General features: G+C 37.7%; 1 long non-coding RNA gene across 1 annotated transcript in view; it reads right to left on the bottom strand.

The window, feature by feature from the left end:
• Nucleotides 1-206: 206 nt before the first annotated feature.
• LOC146821301 (uncharacterized) overlaps nucleotides 207-21299 on the bottom strand; it is a 104332-nt gene continuing 83239 nt past the window's right edge. The window contains exons 2-3 of the long non-coding RNA XR_014962698.1: nucleotides 1208-1757; nucleotides 207-275 (exon numbers count right to left, since the gene is read on the bottom strand). This is a non-coding gene — a long non-coding RNA (uncharacterized LOC146821301). The remainder of the gene's footprint in view (nucleotides 276-1207; nucleotides 1758-21299) is intronic.

Here is a 21299-nt window from a genome sequence, read left to right as displayed (position 1 = left end):
TGTACCAGCTTCAGGAGATGTCAATCTCACATTTTTAAAACACAATTGTGATCTCTGTATTTACAAATCAACCATCCGTAAATTGATGGACTAGTGTGCCACGCAGATTATAATTTGAGATTCTCTTTGTAGTGCATAACATATCTTATCCATTTTCATTGAGAGTGTGCCATTACACATCAGGGGAGATTAAGAGCCCACACTACTTGCCTTTTTTCCACTTAACTCTTCATCTTTTCATCCCAAATGACAGCTTTGATGTATGTCTGAAGATTCTTGAAAAACAGAAATGAGAACGTTTAATTAATGCTGCACGGACTGACATTTTTATTATGTTGAATATGGGTAATCCCTATTTATGTGTTATCGGATGTTCCATGTCGCATCATCTTTTAATATACCTTGTAACATCTTACACACAGAAATAAAATGCATTTATACATAATGGCTGTATACCTTGTAACATCATCCATTTACATATAAAAATGAAATGATGTACATTTGCTGTACTTGCGGATGACTCAGCACAAGATGACACGATGTGCTCCACCATCTGTCAGGATATCAAAGATATCAAAGAACAGTCTAGCCTTACGAATCCCTGCTTCTTCTCAGTCCACAGACACAGCAGTGACACCATTTTGCTTGTTTGAAGCACTACCACTGTAACCAAAGTTTCAATCAACACCACTGCCACTGTAACAGCTATTGCTTTTGTTTCAAATCAAGGTTCTCCAGGAAGTGGTATACCTGCATCTGTCACTATAGTCTTTATTGTTCCAACTGTACCAACTCCTCTTTCACAATCAACAACAAAAATACCCATGCAAGAAGGGTGTGAATGGAAAGAAGAGGACATACCAATGCCTGACATATGATGTTATGGGTCAGGCATCTGATATTTGCATTGTCTTTGAGATGGAGAGATGGATATATTTTTAAATTGACATAAGCAATCAAGAAGGTGTAAAATAAAGCAGACCTATTGTCTGTGGTGTATTGTTTCCATGAAGAATACGACATTTTGAAGTTATTTTTCCACATTTCTGAAATTCCCCTAGGATAAAAATGTGCTTAATAAGTGAAGAAAGGTCAAGAGGACAGTACACAAAGCATCTTTTAGTGGAACTCGTAATAAATGCTTTTGCTTTGAATCACATACATCAATCAATCAATCAATCAGGGATTTGTGAAGTGTGCTACTCACCCGTGGGGGTCTCAAGGAACTGGGGGTTGGAGTCCTTGTGCATCTCCATCTCACCCAAAGAGCCAGGTCTTTGAGGCTCTTAATTAAGGCTTACAGGGTGGGTGAACGTCTGATGCTGAGCAGGAGTTCGTTCCAGGTCTTTGGTGCGATGTAGGAGTACGCTTTTTCACCCGTTCTGGCTCTGCGGATGCAGGGGGTTTTGGCACAGGCAAGGTCAGCGAAGCGGAGGCTTCTCTTGGGTGCATAGAAGGAGACTCTTTCATTGAGGTATTGGGGTCTGGTATTGTGGAGGGATTTGTAGGCGTGAGTGAGTAGCTTGAAGGTCACTCTGTTTTTGACGGGGAGCCAGTGGAGGTCTCGAAGGTGCTGGGTGATGTCGTCTGGTTGCAGGATGCCGAGGACGAGTCTGGCAGTGGCCTTCTGGATGGTCTGGAGTCTTCTGATCAGATTTGTTAATTCCGGCGTATAGGGCATTTCCGTAGTCCAATCTGCTGGTTATGAGTGCGTGGGTGATGGTCTTTCTGGATTTGGGGGGATCCATTTGAAGGTCCTGCGGAGGACACAGAGGGTGTTAATACACACGGAGTAGACGGTGTTGCTCTGTCAGGTAATGGTGAGGGAGGGAGGAGTCGACATGAGTCATCATCACATGACAATCTTTGAGTATTCCATCATTTGCATTATGACCATACCTCCAAATTTGAGTCCAATTTAAGACATAAAGCAAAGCAGCTCAGGACGGATTTTTTCTGAACTTCTAAACTAACAGGATGTTTTTTTAGTCAATTCCCCATTAAAGATTGGCTGGATTGATCTCAACTCCAAACTAAAGCTGTCTTGTTTTAATCCAATTAGCAGATATATGCCATCATCCCCAGATTAAATTTTTCATATCTGATCAGCTTAAAAGCTTGCTGGCTTGCTGTAGCTGCTACTTCCGACTAGGGGCGGTAGGGCGAGGGTGTGTGAGAGGGGGATTGAGGGAGGCGAATAATAAAATAAATTACACTTACCTCTTTACCGCTGGCTGCTGCCTTTTCTTTCTCCGTCCTCATCTCTCCAGGAGCACATAGCCTCCCAGAATCCCCTGACCAATCACAAAACTACCTTAGCAGTGTTGTGATTGGTCTGAGCGCCGTTCTATGGCATACCCTGCCAACTTAGGGTGAACAAAGCAAACACACGGAGATGATGGACGGAGAACTGAAACCTTTAAGACACTCACCTCCAGTCACTATTAGATCTGGGTTGAATCCATCATCATTCTTTCACTCACTTTTCCACCACCAAAACCGGTCCCAGGATGCTTATTTCTTGTCCAGGGAAGACCTGGATTGGAAGTTCGCACTGGACTGTTCCCATGAGGAGCAGGGCAGGACTGGTTTGCATATGGCTGGGTCTGAACTAAGCCTGGGCGAAGCACTACGCTACGCTCGCGTAGTTTGCGAAGTTCGCGCTACTTCGCACTACGCGAACTGCACGTAGCACAGTGCGAACACGCGTAGCATAGTGTTGCGTAGTGCTGCGGTCATTTTTTGCTTGCTCGCGATCCTCAACGTCAAGTTGGCGACCGCGAGCAAGCAAAATGACATCCCGGCGAGACTTTTTCCTTGTTCGCGATCAGCAACTTCAAGTTGGCGATCGCGAGCATGGAAAATAAACCTCCCGGCGAGATTCCCAACGCGAGAAGGTCAGGTTTCTCATTGCGAGTGGTCGCGTATGCTCGCGACCGCTCGCGATGAGAAACTACCAGTTCGCGTTGAGAAAGCTGAAGCTCGAGTAAAAATCTACTCGAGCAGCAGAAAACTACAGCTCGCACTGTGCAAGATGCCATTTTTAATGATTGCACAGTGCCGGTTGCTTGTCCGCACTGTGCAATCATTGAAAACGACATCTGGCACAGTGCGAACAAGGTACTACGCAGTTCGCGAAGTGCTACGCGTAGCTCGCATAGTGCGAACTTCACTTTGCGTAGCTTCGCGAAGTGCTACTTCGCGAACTACGCCCAGGCCTAGTCTGAACTCGGGTGGCAAAGTGAGCTAAAGAATGTGAAGGATTCAACCCAGATCAAATGGTGACTGAGATTGAATGTCTGAAAAGTTTCAGCACTCCATCCATGATCTCCTTGTGTTTGCTTTGTATGCCCTAAGTTGGCAGGGTATGCCCAGACGTGGGTCCCTTGCTCACTTTTCCCCTGGATTCAAGCTAGCCATGCTGATGAGGGGTCTTACCCCGAAACCTATTCCAGGATGCTTGTTTCCAGTCCAGGGATGACCTGGCTTGGCAGTTTGGACTGGACAGTTAGTATGAGAAACAGGGTCAAGACTGATTTGCATATGACTGGGTCTGAACTGGGATGGCAAAGTGAGCTAAAGAACGATGATGCATTCAACCCAGATCTAATAGTGACTGGGGGTGAGTGTCTGAAAAGTTTCTGCGCTCTGTCCATCAACTCCTGTGTTTGCCTCTTGGAATCTAGACATGAAGAAGGAAAGCCCATGAAGAAGGATTTGCATGTTAGGGTTTTTGAAGAATACGGGCCTGAGGATAAAATGGGATGGGATTGAGCCATTCCTTCATTAGGGAAGTAATTACTGGAAATAAGGCAGATTTATTTTTATTGTATAACTGATGAGACCAGTACATTTTGTAAATGACTTCCAAATATTAAGTTATTCGATTTCAAACAGGTTATTTTTTTATTCAACAATAGCTCATGTGTGACCTTTCAGACAGTTTAATGCAGCTTGTTTAGCTATGCATAAAGAATTGAAAGCAGCACCTCAGTCCCGCCCTAGATGCTTCAAAGGAGTTTTAATTGTGCGGCGGTTATAAAAAAAAGTACCCTAGAAGAGTGAAAAGAAGATAGAAGGCATAGGGCTTTGGAGTAACACTTAGAGGTAGGGAATGCTAATGATGAAGCATGATTTTTGCAAAATGATCTTGCCTGATCAAATCTGCGCATAACTGTGTTATTAACGAAACTATGACTAACAGTGTGGAAATTATTAACATAGTTTATTAAAGATTTACGTAAAATATGTGCAGGAAAGATGACACGTTTAATAATGAAAAGCAGCAATGATTTACTGTGCAGAAAAGCAAATGAAAATATGGGTTTTTATGTAATTATGTAAACACATGTAGTGTGGGAGAGAGACTTGATAAATGTGCATTACAAACTTACAAATAGAAATATGAGATAGTAATAATAGAAACGCTTACAGAACATTTTTCGTGAAATGTTTATCTTTTCCTTATACAAAGAAAAACATTGATTATTAATAGCTTATATATTGAAAACTATTTTATACTTATGAGATTAATTAGTATAATGAATATTTTGAAATATCGATTTCATGTATTTCTTGAATCTCTTTTTCATTGAAGTGTGTTTTATTCTTCAGAAAAAAACGATGTTATGGTTTCTCTATGAAGGCCTCAAAACATGCAAGTATTTTGTCCTTCATTATTTCCAAAATGCTGATTTATTTGTTTAGTTGTGCACAAAGCATATCACTAGAATTTCCTTTCTATGGCTAGAGTAATACTTTCTATGAATACATTTGTCAACTGTGTTGCAAGCTGATGTGGAAGCGAGCAATAGGACATGAAGAAATCACAATTTCTTTTCCTGCTTCCTAAGAGCGATGATGACATTCATTTTGACAGAGAACTTTGACAGGAATCCAGATGAACTGACTAAGACGACGATCACCTCATAAGCCTGACCAATAAAATTGTGTGGAACTGTGACATTGTAACATTAGGCGGTGGATTTTTAAACATTTGGGGTATAATTATTACTGTGAGAAAAGAACTTAGCAGTAGCTTTTTCTATGAGAAGAGAGCCTTTTTGCTGCTGTACTCTCTATGCTACTCTGACTGGCTATTATTCTTGTAATTCCTGGGCGAGACTATCCTGATTATCTTGCACTTCATCGACTGGTGATGTTGCTCAATCTATACCTTTTCGGCCGAAGGGTTAGCTATTTCTGACTTTTGCACGCTCTGCATTGGTATTCTCTGATCTAGGTTCGTATGAAATTCTAAATTGCATACTGATATTGCAAAGAAACCTATTTCTTTGTATCTCTCTCCCTCTCACATCTGTTACTGATCTTATGATGTATTTGTCCTGAACTGTGTTTTTCTGATTGTGAATTTACCTGTAATAACAAAAAAATGAAGAATTGATCATTCTTGAACTTGTGTATTGCCCATTCATATTTTGAAATATTTAGATAAAAGTAACATGATAGGTATTCAGAGTTTGTCTTAATTGATGAGTTATTTGACATATTTCATATTGTGACTATAGTTGTTATTTAGAATTTTTCTTCATTATAGGTCCTCATGAAGGAAAATTGCATCCGTCTCTTATTATCGAGTCCCTATTAGCTCTACCAAATATCTATTGGAGGACCTGAAATATGTAAGTGGTTATTGAGTTTATATGGGCCTAAAACTCTAAGTTATAGAAAAGTTCCTGATCATAATAAATTAGGGATAATGTGAATGATTATACATTTTATACCGTTTCCGCTGGATCACTAAGGACAAGACAGGATTTTAGGAACTTGCAAACCGCTCGCTTTTCATAAACTACGTATCCCCAAAGGTTGAGCGTCTAATTGCAGCATGGGTGGAGCACTTTCATAACCGAAGTACATTAGAACTGTCATCCAATGACACAATATTTTAAGTTGAATCATGTTATATTATTTGGCAACGGTTTGACAATGTTCACATGTCAAATGCATTGTTTAAAGAATGAGGTATATTTTCTTCTTTACAAAGATTGATGGTGTTGTAGTGCTGCAAAATATTTCTTTCATATGATATAAAAAGAAAGAGTGTGCCCACTTGGGCTAGATAGTTTTACATTTATATTTACAAAATATAAGTATTGATGAGTATGAGGATCACCACTCAATGGAAAGTTGAAATATCTTCCAATGATTTGGCAGAGTCCATAAAACTTGAATGATGCTAATTGTTGGATTCATGTTTTCTTCTGACAAAGTTAGCCATGTTTTGGTTTTTTTAATTAATTTTTACTTTTAATTATCAATATTCTATGTTTAGAACACATTATGTTGTAATTCCTGCAAAGAAAGAGATTGCTATAATGAATTAGTCCATTCAAAGATGGTACTGGACTTTCTAAATCCAGGCTTGTCCATTGTTTTTGTTAGTAATGCATAGAAAGTATGAAAATATTGGCGGTCAACATCATGACCAAGGCGTTGCATGCGGAAACAAGTTGATGCTTATTTATTTTCCGCATTTACCATAATAAAGGGAGATTTAATTGCTGCTGTGGAGTGCCGTGTTCTTCCTGATTTTCAGTAGAAAGGAGTTGGCGATTTTGACGCTCGGGCATGAGTGTCTTCACGTGAACCCCCGGTGAGTAGGAACCAGTTGATATACAGACTGTTGTCAGGAAGGAAAAGAAAAATTAAATAATATATATATATATATATATATATATATTCACTGAAAAAACCATGGGTTTCACACACGTTATAGTTAGGAATTAGCATTTAAAAAACCTTGCTAATTCAATGAAAAAACCATAGGTTTCACACACGTTATAGTTAGGAATTAGCATTTAAAAAACCTTAGAAATTCAATGAAAAAACCAAAGGTTTCACACACGTTATAGTTAGCTGGACATTTTACTCGTAAAAAACCATTGAAATTCCCCCGTTATAGTTAGTTAAGCTAACTATAACTCGCGCGCCCGCAATGCACTGCTGATGACGTCACATATTACATCACTCATGACATGGTCAGTGACATCACTCATGACATCACTGATGACATCTCAAATGACATCACTGATGACATCACTGATGACATCATCCCGTGAATGTGTGTTTTTCTGAAAATTAAATATGTTTGATATATGTATATCTCAAGGTCGATGGAAGAATAAATGGGTATATAAGTGTCTAAATGGATGATTTGTTTTTGAAAAATTGATTGTGTAACTGACTGATTAGGTGTATCATAGTGAATACATGGCTTAGTGAGTAATGTTTAAATATGTATATATCTGTATCAGTCTTTCACTTTGTGTATAAGTGGCTGCATGGGTTGGTGAGCAGCTACATGAGTGTTTATATGGGTTATTAGTTGTTTTTTTGAGTATCAGTCTGAGTGTCTGTATGGTTCGGTGGGGGGTATTACGTAGTGCATAGGTGCATGAATGAGTGACTCACTGTTTGTATGTGTTGAAGATAGTATGTATGCAGGACTGCATGGGTGGATGAGTGTGTGTATGGGTGTGTTAGTGAGTGAATGACTGTCTCTACAGTGTCTTTATGAGTAACTACATATGTTTTAAACTAGTATATGTGACTATTGGTGTATATAAGTGAGTATATGTGAGAGTGAGAGATTGAAAGAGTTCCTGTATGAATAAGTATGTGTTTCTATAAGTGATTGTTTAAAAGACTAAGTATGTGTAAGTTTTTGTAGAAGTAAGTGTGGTGGTGTGTGTATAACTATATGCAAGTAAATGGATGTTTGATTCTTTATTAGCATGAGTGACTATGTGTGTGAGTAACTCTACGGATGAGTGGCATTGTGTAACAGGATGTATAGGTGTATGAGTACATATGATGAGTGAGTACATGTATGAGTGACTGTATAGGACTGTTGGTGAATGAGTGGATGTGTATGTGGATCTTAGAATTACTGAAGAGGTTGTTGTAACTGGTATTGGTATGTCCATTGTTTTGAAAAGTTTAGTCTCTATTTATAAATGTGTGTATCAAAGGTTATATTAGGGTGGGAGGAGGTCAGCCACTCTATCACAAGGATGATGTCATCAGTGATGTCATCAGTGATGTCATTTGAGATGTCATCAGTGATGTCATGAGTGATGTCACTGACCATGTCATGAGTGATGTAATATGTGACGTCATCAGCAGTGCATTGCGGGCGCACGAGTTATAGTTAGCTTAACTAACTATAACGGGGGAATTTCAATGGTTTTTTACGAGTAAAATGTCCAGCTAACTATAACGTGTGTGAAACCTTTGGTTTTTTCATTGAATTTCTAAGGTTTTTTAAATGCTAATTCCTAACTATAACGTGTGTGAAACCTATGTTTTTTTCATTGAATTAGCAAGGTTTTTTAAATGCTAATTCCTAACTATAACGTGTGTGAAACCCATGGTTTTTTCAGTGAATTTGCAAGGTTTTTTAAATGCTATTTTTTTTTTTCTTCTATTTTTTTAAACATATTTTTAATTTAATGTTCTAACCTTTTATAAAGACTATGGTTAAATTTTTAAAATTCTTTAATATGTTTTTTTAAATATATTTCATAAAATAAACATGTTATAATTTTTTGCAGTACATTTTTTCCTTTTTTTTTAGTACGCGTACCGTAAGCTTACGGTAAGCGTACGGTTTACGCAACGCCCGTAATTTATCTACGCTGTTTGCGTATAGTTACGCAATTTGCGTAGCCGCGCGTACTCCGCGTGGGACGCGTACGCGTGTACGCTACACGCGCACGTTACGCGGAAGTGTCGGGTAGTGACTGTTATGCGCATGCGCGCAAGCGCGTGTCTTTTTTACGCGCATGCGCACTTTTGCCGTAAGCGTACCGTAAGCGTACCGTAAGCGTACGGTAGGTCATGTGATCATGAAACACAACTTTTGATTGGTTGAAACTACTTTCAGTTCTAGAACTCTCCTACACCACACCCATTCCCCTCATTTCTGCTTGTGATCCCTTAGGAGAAGGAGCTGGGTTGTCTTTGTGATACGATGGCAGAACAGCAGAGCTCTTCTGAGAGTGAGGCTAGCACTAGCAGCACTACCTTGAGGCAGAGAGCGAGGAAACAAAAGACCTCTTATGTATGGGATTATTTTACTTTTCCTGAAGGCCAGCTAAAGGTAAATGCACCCTTAGTGACTTGCAAGCTGTGTCAGCGTGTACTTTCAAGAGGTAATCCTGACAGGAAGTATTCCTTTGGGAATCATACCATGATGAGGCACCTCAAGGATGTACACAAAAGGACACATGCTCGACTTTTTGGAGGTAACCCTTCAGAAAGTCAACCAAGCACATCCACAGCAGCTCAGCCTGGACCATCATCTGCAGGGCTGACTCCTTCTTCTGCAGGTCAGGTGAGCCCTTCATCTGTGGGGGGAGCATCTCCTTTTGCTGGCCCTCTGGAAATTAACCCTCGATTTCTGAGGGTTGATATTCGATGTGCCTCTTGTCATGATCTAATTTGTCATAGGGAGACCAGTGTTTCCCTAGTGAACCTCAAAATAGATCCGCACACTTGTCACAGAGACTAATTTTCCCATTCTTTCTTTCCTCTCTCCCTGCATGAACACATCGGCTCTTTTAAGAGCCAACCTTATCTTTCATCTTTTTTTATAGATGTTTTTAAAAACTTTTTTTTTTTTTTACCGTACGCGTACGGTGCGCGTAATTTTTTTTTTTTTTTAAAAAACACTAAAAATCAATAATCACATTACAAGGACTTTGAAACACTACAATTATTATTATTGACTTACCATACCCACTCAAAAAAATATTTATTCATTTGTTTTTTTTAAAAAAAATTGCTTTAAAAATGGTTCTAGTTTTCGAAAATGTTCTATATCAATCTGAAAAAAAAGAAAAAAGTATTAATATTTTTTAAACATTTTAAAATACAGTACACGTATTTACATATTTACCAAAAAATATTTTTGCCTTATTTTTGCTGTTTTCAGAATATATTGCATTTCACTTTAAATTGTGAAAGCAATTGCATTCATCATTTAACAGCGGGCAAAAAAAAATAACAATCTCAAAGATTGTATTAAAAAAGCCCAGAATCTCTTCTCACTTAAACTTAACATTACAGAAATGCATAATATTCTAAAAAAATATCATCAAAAAACAATACTTATTTCTTTAAAATACCGTCTGATATTTTTGTTTCAGAAGTATAATCACAATATTATATCTCAAATAACTCCACAATACATCTGATTCCATTTCCTTTAGGCCAAATAGTAATTTTAAAAAAAATTTGGGATTAAATTTCCAATGGTAATCCAATAAAATTCTAAAGTTTAATTTGTCCAGATCTCACCGATTCTCTGTAACATTTTGGTTCCCGAAAATTTTTTTAATAATTTATTAAGTCCACAATAGAATTGGTTACTTTTCCGCATGGCCAAATAGTAATTTTTAAAATCTTTTTTGAAAAAATTTCCAATGGCACTCCAATAACATTCCAAAATTTAAATTGTGCAGATGTTACCGATTTTCTCTAAATTATTGGTTTTTGAAAGTTTCATTAAAAATTAAAAAAGTCCACATTACAATTGGTTATCTTTCCATTAGGCCAAATGATAATTTAAAAAATCTTTTTTTAAGAAAATTCCAATGGTAATCCAGTAAAATGGTAAAATTATTTTGTCCAGATCTTGCCAAGTCTCTCTAAAATTTAGGTTTCAGGAAGATTAGATAGGAATTTGCTAAATCAAAAGGCAAACGTTGTTTGAAAATCAATTGGGAATCATTACACAGTGTCCAGCCTTTTTCACATTTAAGATAAACTGTGTAATGTCCAGAAGTAACAGTAGGTCCATCATGGAAAATTATTGCAACAGTTACAAAAGTTTTTCCTGAAATTGATAATTGCTGTCCTGTAAACTTCTTTATTAAAGTATCCAATTTTGAACCATCAGCTCTACATCGTTGCATCATTAAAATTACATACTGTCCGTATTCCTTTAAAATTAATGTTGAAAACATGTCAGATTTACACTCACCGCATTTCATGCTATGATTAGCATCTTTAACTAATTTTGCAAAAGTGACTGTTTTACTCTCTGGCAATGTCAAATAAATAAACCTTTCATTATCAACATTAGAGCCACATATATTATAACAGTTTTCACAACTATGTTCCCATTTATAAGAGAGACCAAATAAAATATCAATTGCAACTTCTTCTTCTTCCAGTACTTGAAGAAAATACATCAAAAATTCGTGTGCATCTTGCTGTTCATTTTGAGAAAACTGTGTTCGTCCTGAACATATATCTAAAAGTTTTCTAATTTCAGTAGCACTTTCTATTTGAGTTTTATCTTTACTCAGCTTTTGAAAAAGGAGACTCAGCTCAGAACAGAATCTTTTTCCCTGATTTACTATTATCTGCTCTTGCAAACTTTCCAGATAAAATGCAACATTCAGCACTACATTTGCGTAGCAGTTGACACCAGAGCTATTTTCAAAATGACATCCTACAACCTGTTCTTCATTTTCCTTTTTCTTTTTGCTTGCAATTACATCACTCCTCTTTTTTTTCCTCTTCTCTACATCTTCATTACAGATATTCTCATTTTTTCTTTTACGAGAAACTACACGTTTCTCCAACACAGGATACTGACCTAAATGAGGAGCATAGCTTCTTCTTAATCTATTATACTCCTTTACACAGTTTGTATCAGCACTAACTTTTGAATCATCAAAGTCTATCATGAATAAACCTGATAATGTTTTCACTCGTGACAAAGCAACATATGCCATACCTTCTTTGAACACAGTTGAACCAATGTTCACAAATGCACAATCTACAGTCAATCCTTGAGACTTGTGAATAGTTACAGCATATGCCAGAGAAAACGGAAACTGCTTCCTACGTACATATAAGTCTTTCACAAGCATGAAACGAACTGTACAACGACAAATATCTTTAACTTCTTCTATCTGATCAAATTTTATTTTTAAACATTCAATTCCATCTTTTTTCTGATAATTAATAAAACCCACACTTCTTCCCATAGCTCCATTAACTAAACCTTTTTCAACATCCAAATTTCTTCTTAAAAATACTCTACAGTTCATGCAAACATATAGATTTTTTTCTAATCCAGCTGTTTTGGAGATGTTCTTCTCTAGTGAATCCAATTTATTTTTCAGTTTGCCTGTTACTGTGACAGTAATTCTTCCATCCTCAATTTTGTCCACTGCTTCCAATTTCCTGATCTCTTCCTTTTCCAATTTCAAAAGCTCCTCATTAAATATTGAGCATTCACGTAGAGTTGGCATTAAGCAGATGACACTTTTGTTTTCTGCAATGTTCTTGTATATTTTCTCTGCAACTATTTCTTCCTTTGGAAATAAATTATGTAGCAGCCGACTCTGTAATGCTTTTTTGCCAACTTCTGTGAGTAGTCCAATTCTGATATCTTTCAGAATACTTCCATATTCTTCATCGCTTGCTTGCCTCATATTAGTAGTAAGTTCCTTGTACTCAAAGAAGGACCAAATATTTGTATTTCCGATGCTTCCCAATGACTTCTTCGTGTCTTCATGTGTGACAGTATTAAACACTGGTTGTCCTTTAACTGGAGTAAGTTGCAAAAGATCTCCAAAAACTATGACGTGTTTTCCACCAAATAACATGTCATAGTCTGTCTTCAAAATTTGCTGCATTCTTAAATGCACAAAGGCAAGCATTAAGTTTGATACCATGCTCACCTCATCAATAATGAGAACTTGCATCTTCTTCAATACTCTTGAAAATTCCAAGGATGCTTCTCCAGTTAGCTTGTTGTATTGTATTTTGTTCTCATGCTCCACTGGTAACATTAGCAAACGATGTAAAGTGATTCCTTTTATGTTATATGCTGCTAACCCAGTTGGAGCAGTAACCACACAAGACAAAGTAGAATCTGTTTTTTGCTGTAGGTAGCTTCTGATGACTTTTATAAGGAAACTTTTTCCAGTTCCAGCTTGTCCGCTTACATACATCCTGATTGGATGAAATGATATGCATGAGCACTCTTTTTTTTCATGTAGAAATCCGTGATCAATTTTGTTTCTGATCTCTTCATAAATTTGTTGCTGCTCTTGATTCAGTTGTCTTTCCAAATTTTCTAAGTCTATAAATTCTTCTTGAGCTTGATTCATAGCCGTTTCCACTTCATTCATGGCTATTGATGCTTCATTTTCAACGATTGGTTGTCCTAGGGGATCTTGACTGAGTGTTCCTGAACTTTGGCTGTCCTGAGAACTGTCTCTAGCTATTTCTGCTGCAATTGTAGTTTCCTGTTCAATTTCTTCATTTAACATTTGCAGATAACTTGAGAATGTACTGCATTGTATGCTGTCTTTGCAAGCATTAAAAGAATCTTCATAGCTTTGAAATTCTCCCAGTAGTTCATCCTCTGTACGCCATGGTTTAAACAACTGTAAAAGAGCCAAGTAGTAAAATTCCTTCTTGTCAGTAGTGTCGCAACTCAGCTTCCTGTGATTTATCAAACTTCCTTTTGTTTGCTTCACCAAACATCCTTCCTCACCAACGACTTTATATTTTCCATTGTTGATGTCTTCTGCGGCTTTCCGTGAATAAATGTAGTTCTGCAGCACTTCATAGAGACACATGTTCTCCAGATGTTGACTTCTCTTGGGATAATATGTGTCCAACATGTTTGATTTCAAAATATCTGTACTTTCTGGGTCATTCTCGGCCAAATATTCAATTTCTCCAACAGATTTCAGTACCCGATTTCTCATTGCTGCAAGGCCTAAACTTGCCCAAATTATTCTTCTTGACTTCGAGTAGAGACTTGCAGAAGATAACCTATCTGAACATTCGTAGGATCCAATTTCTCGATGCGATAACATCTTCAAACTGAAACTGTACAGCTTCTTACTGACAGTCTTCTCGTGAGAAATCTCTTCCCACATTTCCTTCAATTCTGTTTTTTCTGATTTCGTAATGTAAGACGTTACATATCGAGCAACAGCAATGGAATTGTCAGCTACATACTGTATATCCATGTTAGCGTTCCACATGGATAAAATGACTGGGTTGTAGTCATTTATATTTTTTGATTCTTCTTTTCTTTTTAGGTTGTAGGTATTCTTAGGTGATTTTCTTGTGATAGTATGTCTCACAGCTGACATAAAACTGTTGACTCTTCCATTTGAAAGAACAGGTCTAGGAAATCCAAATCGACATTTAGTGTAGTATTTATCTTTGCTCTTGTATTTCCGTCGACAGTATTTTCCACACCGATGACTTTGGAAACGTAAAACTTGCTCCTTTAACTTTTTCTCTTCTGTGCTTTTTGGTATAGCACATGTTGCATATTCTTCAATGAAAGATAACACTGCTTCATCAGTATCTGTTCCAAACTTTGGGGCATCCTTGATCCACAACAGCATATGAATATGAGGAGCACCTCTTGCCTGGTACTCTTTTCTCCAAAAGAAATCTACTACTTCTCCAAGAGGTGGATTTTTTTTATTGCAGATGAAGGACATCATAGCCTCAAATCTATGATTGAAATATCTGCAAACATTAACCGGATCCAATGAGCACAGTTCTCCTGCTGTCTTGTATTCAATGTTTTTAATGTTTGAATTTGCCTCTCGTAGAAAATCCAGTAAATCTTCCCAAGCGTACTCCGCACAGCTTAGGGTAACAAACCATGTTGGTGTTCCTAAATTCTGTAACATGCATTTTAATTCACCATGGCGTCGGTACCAATATTCATTTGTCCCACGCTGACAAGCCATCAGATTGATCAGTTGTGTTTCCAAATGATCATCTCGGTGCTGCACTTTCTCCATAAAATCCTTAGCAGACACATTTTGTAAATGTACTCCACTTTTTAAAATGTGATTTACTGCATAAGACAGTGCAGACAAGTCGCTTTCAAATAAAAGATGGAACAAATAAGGAATACTTTGTCGAAATCTGGGATCTTCAGCATATAGTCTTGTAGTCCGATACTCAGAAGCTGGAATCTGTTCTGGACGTTCATCGTATCGTCCTCCTTTTCCTTTAGGAAACAGCTGGGGAAAACATCGAGCTTCCAAGCTCTCCTCCCATACACTTACGGGAGTTCCTTTTGCTTTCTTCATCTGAAAGAGATCAATATTATCTCCCATAACTTCTTTTGAATGAAGAGGATGTATGCTAAAATGTTCATAAATTTCTTCTTCCTTTGACTTGTCCACTTTTTCTATTTGTCCAGTTGGTGTTTCTGTGTCTTCTTGTAAATCTTCTTCTTCTTCTTCTTCTATATAAATTGATTCATACCATTTGTTATTCCTTTTCAAATACAAATTTGCTCTTTGTACTTTCCGCACATCTACCAGCTCCTGCCAAATCTTCTTATTCTTTGTAGGTACACCATTAACCAGAATAACTAATGGTTCAGTTTCCAAAGTATCCGCATCAATAGTTTCCATATTTTTTTTCAAATCCAAGGGCAAATACACCACTCTTCCTTTTAAACCTCTCAGTAAATCAGAAGGAGGTAATTTACCAGTTTTGGGCTCCATACGTACTATGGTCTGGAACGGATGAACACATTGAATGAGTATAGACTCATATGTATTTAATTCAGAAAGTTCAGCAGGAATAGCATCCAATTCTAAATTATTATGTACAGCTCTGGTCGGCATTCTATTTTCCTCTAACTTGTTGTAACAGTATTTACAAATACGCTGATCTTCACCCAAATCAAAACAATTTTCTAGAAATATATATGTGGCAAAATCCTTCCACTTATAATTATCTTCATTTTCACTCTTTCTGTAGAGATCAACATTCCTAGTTTGTTTTCTATAATGAGTTCTGCGGCAACAAATACAAGTAAAATTTGGTCTTTCATTAGAGAGTATTGCAAATTTTGTTATGTGATCATTAAATGTGTTACTTACAGAGGGTTCTACATTCTCTTCCACTTCTTCCTCATTTACTGTGTCCTTCTCTGCACTGTTTTGTTCAGGACCAAAGTAACAAAACTGAATTTCATCAACAACCTTCTCTACATCTGATACCGTTCCTCGGAACAGAGCCCTATTCAATTCATTTAACTTTATTGCTGGACTTTTGGCAAAATACAACCGTCTCACAAACTTTCTCATTTCAGTATGATGAACAGCCAGCATCCTAAAATGATGGAAAACACTATTGCACACTTTTCTAGATAGACAAGCCAGAGAATGACCCTGCAAACCAGTATTCTCTCTCACTCTGCATGGATCCAGACTTTGAAGCACCTTAATCTTCTGTTTTATACTTTTTTTACTATATTCTCTTAGAAACTCTCGAAATTTGTCAATAGATTCCTGACGCACAGTGCAAATACTACTACAATTCCAAGTGTACACTGGGGCTTTAGGACGTCTCCCCATAGCCTCATCTGCCATCACTTGTACCTCATCTCTTGGAACCATTATCTCCTTCTCCATTATGCAACCATTTTTTACTTCGTAAGAACGACCTCTGGTGTCAACTGCATGCAGCAAACTATTACTTTGAAAATAGCTCTCTTCATTAAAAAAAGGTTCACTACTTGAACTATGCATCCACTTTCCTAAAAACACTTTACAAAAGTTTGTTCTGTTCACTACTCTTTTCCTTTTGCTATGTGATTTCAGTACATTAACCATTTTGTCTAATGTACGCATCCTATTCAAAATTAAAATGAATAGTTTCCTTTTTAATTCTAATGCCTTTGCTGCAATGGCTTCTATTTCTTTTTTTCTTTTATAAAACTTTGTCTTTTTCTTATATTTCTTCACATCCTTCATCAAATTGGACATAACTCTTCTCTGAAACATTTTTCTACGTATCTCTTTAAACGCTGTTATTCTATTTATATAAATCTTTTCAGTTGCTGAAGGTATATTTGCATTAACTAAATTGTCAATTTTTTCCTCTCCTTTTTTTTCAAAACATCCTTTCGAGTACAGACATTTTGTACATTTTTCATTCTTTTGAATATATTTTTTAGAAATTGTTTTTTCTGCTTACCAGAAGATTTTTTCTTTTTCCAAACATGAGCATCTTCTACTAACTTTGGTCCTCTAGTTGTCTTCAAATATAGGTTTTTTTTGTGCGTTTTTTGAACTCTGGATTTTGTAGGCATCTTAAATTTTGTCCACTGCTCTTCAGCAATACCTGAAAAAAACTAAAAAAAAAATTCCTTTATTTTATTTAAATATATTACTACATTTCTTTTCACAATAGTCACAAAACGTAATTTCTTTGCCAATTTGAATGCACACTTACTGCTCTTTTTTTTTGGCAAGTTAAAATCACTTTTACAGACTGACACATTATGAAACCACTTTTCAGTTTTTTTAAAAAGCCCATGTCCAGACTGCTTTTTCAGACCACCACCATGTGTATCCTCGGTGACTGCCTACACTCCAGCAAGGGCAACCAGCCTTAGTGATGCTGAATGTATTTGCATTACAGACTGAAACCTCAAAACCCCACTCGCTTCTAAATACTGTGCATGATTATACATGGAAAGGAGCTGGGTGTGTGCTAAGAGTCTGCTTCTTCCCCCAAAAAATGGCTCCCCCTTTTTCCTACTAATGCAACTGTGAAATCACCAGAGCAAAACGCAATAAATCTCTGCCTGTAATTCCTATTTCCACACAGAGTCATGTTTTCACATTAGTCCCAAAACAAAATTTCTTTGCCAATTTGAAAGCACACTTACTGCTCTTTTTTTTGGGCAAGTGAAAATCACTTTTACAGACTGACACATTATGAAACCACTTTTCAGTTTTTTTAAAAAGCCCATGTCCAGACTGCTTTTTCAGACCACCACCATGTGTATCCTCGGTGACTGCCTACACTCCAGCAAGGGCAACCAGCCTTAGTGATGCTGAATGTATTTGCATTACAGACTGAAACCTGAAAACCCCACTCGCTTGTAAATACTGTGCATGATTATACATGGAAAGGAGCTGGGTGTGTGCTAAGAGTCTGCTTCTTCCCCCAAAAAATCGCTCCCCCTTTTTCCTACTAATGCAACTGTGAAATCACCAGAGCAAAACGCAATAAATCTCTGCCTGTAAATCCTATTTGCACACAGAGTCATGTTTTCACATTAGTCACAAAACGAAATTTCTTTGCCAATTTGAATGCACACTTACTGCTCTTTTTTTTTGGCAAGTGAAAATCACTTTTACAGACTGACACATTATGAAACCACTTTTCAGATTTTTTAAAAAAAGCCCATGTCCAGACTGCTTTTTCAGACCACCACCATGTGTATCCTCGGTGACTGCCTTCACTCCAGCAACGGCAACCAGCCTTAGTGATGCTGAATGTATTTGCATTACAGACTGAAACCTCAAAACCCCACTCGCTTCTAAATACTGTGCATGATTCCACATGGCAAGCAGCTGGGTGTGTGCTAAGAGTCTGCTTCTTCCCCCAAAAAATCGCTCCCCCTTTTTCCTACTAATGCAACTGTGAAATCACCAGAGCAAAACGCAATAAATCTCTGCCTGTAATTCCTATTTGCACACAGAGTCATGTTTTCACATTAGTCCCAAAACGAAATTTCTTTGCCAATTTGAAAGCACACTTACTGCTCTTTTTTTTGGGCAAGTGAAAATCACTTTTACAGACTGACACATTATGAAACCACTTTTCAGTTTTTTTAAAAAGCCCATGTCCAGACTGCTTTTTCAGACCACCACCATGTGTATCCTCGGTGACTGCCTACACTCCAGCAAGGGCAACCAGCCTTAGTGATGCTGAATGTATTTGCATTACAGACTGAAACCTCAAAACCCCACTCGCTTCTAAATACTGTGCATGATTCCACATGGTAAGCAGCTGGGTGTGTGCTAAGAGTCTGCTTCTTCCCCCAAAAAATCGCTCCCCCTTTTTCCTACTAATGCAACTGTGAAATCACCAGAGCAAAACGCAATAAATCTCTGCCTGTAATTCCTATTTGCACACAGAGTCATGTTTTCACATTAGTCCCAAAACGAAATTTCTTTGCCAATTTGAATGCACACTTACTGCTCTTTTTTTTTGGCAAGTGAAAATCACTTTTACAGACTGACACATTATGAAACCACTTTTCAGATTTTTTTAAAAAAGCCCATGTCCAGACTGCTTTTTCAGACCACCACCATGTGTATCCTCGGTGACTGCCTACACTCCAGCAAGGGCAACCAGCCTTAGTGATGCTGAATGTATTTGCATTACAGACTGAAACCTGAAAACCCCACTCGCTTGTAAATACTGTGCATGATTATACATGGAAAGGAGCTGGGTGTGTGCTAAGAGTCTGCTTCTTCCCCCAAAAAATCGCTCCCCCTTTTTCCTACTAATGCAACTGTGAAATCACCAGAGCAAAACGCAATAAATCTCTGCCTGTAAATCCTATTTGCACACAGAGTCATGTTTTCACATTAGTCACAAAACGAAATTTCTTTGCCAATTTGAATGCACACTTACTGCTCTTTTTTTTTTGGCAAGTGAAAATCACTTTTACAGACTGACACATTATGAAACCACTTTTCAGTTTTTTTAAAAAGCCCATGTCCAGACTGCTTTTTCAGACCACCACCATGTGTATCCTCGGTGACTGCCTACACTCCAGCAAGGGCAACCAGCCTTAGTGATGCTGAATGTATTTGCATTACAGACTGAAACCTCAAAACCCCACTCGCTTCTAAATACTGTGCATGATTCCACATGGTAAGCAGCTGGGTGTGTGCTAAGAGTCTGCTTCTTCCCCCCAAAAATCGCTCCCCCTTTTTCCTACTAATGCAACTGTGAAATCACCAGAGCAAAACACAATAAATCTCTGCCTGTAATTCCTATTTGCACACAGAGTCATGTTTTCACATTAGTCCCAAAACGAAATTTCTTTGCCAATTTGAATGCACACTTACTGCTCTTTTTTTTTGGCAAGTGAAAATCACTTTTACAGACTGACACATTATGAATCCACTTTTTAGATTTTTTTAAAAAGCCCATGTCCAGACTGCTTTTTCAGACCACCACCATGTGTATCCTCGGTGACTGCCTACACTCCAGCAAGGGCAACCAGCCTTAGTGATGCTGAATGTATTTGCATTACAGACTGAAACCTCAAAACCCCACTCGCTTCTAAATACTGTGCATGATTCCACATGGTAAGCAGCTGAGTGTGTGCTAAGAGTCTGCTTCTTCCCCAAAAAAATCGCTCCCCCTTTTTCCTACTAATGCAACTGTGAAATCACCAGAGCAAAACGCAATAAATCTCTGCCTGTAATTCCTATTTGCACACAGAGTCATGTTTTCACATTAGTCCCAAAACGAAATTTCTTTGCCAATTTAAATGCACACTTACTGCTCTTTTTTTTGGCAAGTGAAAATCACTTTTACAGACTGACACATTATGAAACCACTTTTCAGATTTTTTTAAAAAAGCCCATGTCCAGACTGCTTTTTCAGACCACCACCATGTGTATCCTCGGTGACTGCCTTCACTCCAGCAAGGGCAACCAGCCTTAGTGATGCTGAATGTATTTGCATTACAGACTGAAACCTCAAAACCCCACTCGCTTCTAAATACTGTGCATGATTCCACATGGCAAGCAGCTGGGTGTGTGCTAAGAGTCTGCTTCTTCCCCCAAAAAATCGCTCCCCCTTTTTCCTACTAATGCAACTGTGAAATCACCAGAGCAAAACGCAATAAATCTCTGCCTGTAATTCCTATTTGCACACAGAGTCATGTTTTCACATTAGTCCCAAAACGAAATTTCTTTGCCAATTTGAATGCACACTTACTGCTCTTTTTTTTTGGCAAGTGAAAATCACTTTTACAGACTGACACATTATGAAACCACTTTTCAGATTTTTTTTAAAAAGCCCATGTCCAGACTGCTTTTTCAGACCACCACCATGTGTATCCTCGGTGACTGCCTACACTCCAGCAAGGGCAACCAGCCTTAGTGATGCTGAATGTATTTGCATTACAGACTGAAACCTCAAAACCCCACTCGCTTCTAAATACTGTGCATGATTATACATAGAAAGGAGCTGGGTGTGTGCTAAGAGTCTGCTTCTTCCCCCAAAAAATCGCTCCCCCTTTTTCCTACTAATGCAACTGTGAAATCACCAGAGCAAAACGCAATAAATCTCTGCCTGTAATTCCTATTTGCACACAGAGTCATGTTTTCACATTAGTCCCAAAACGAAATTTCTTTGCCAATTTAAATGCACACTTACTGCTCTTTTTTTTTGGCAAGTGAAAATCACTTTTACAGACTGACACATTATGAATCCACTTT

This window comes from Triturus cristatus, chromosome 6 (assembly GCF_964204655.1).
Source record: "Triturus cristatus chromosome 6, aTriCri1.1, whole genome shotgun sequence".
Taxonomy (NCBI): domain Eukaryota; kingdom Metazoa; phylum Chordata; class Amphibia; order Caudata; family Salamandridae; genus Triturus; species Triturus cristatus.
Note: the sequence above shows the minus strand (reverse complement) of the source record. Positions and strands in the feature narration are given on the sequence as shown.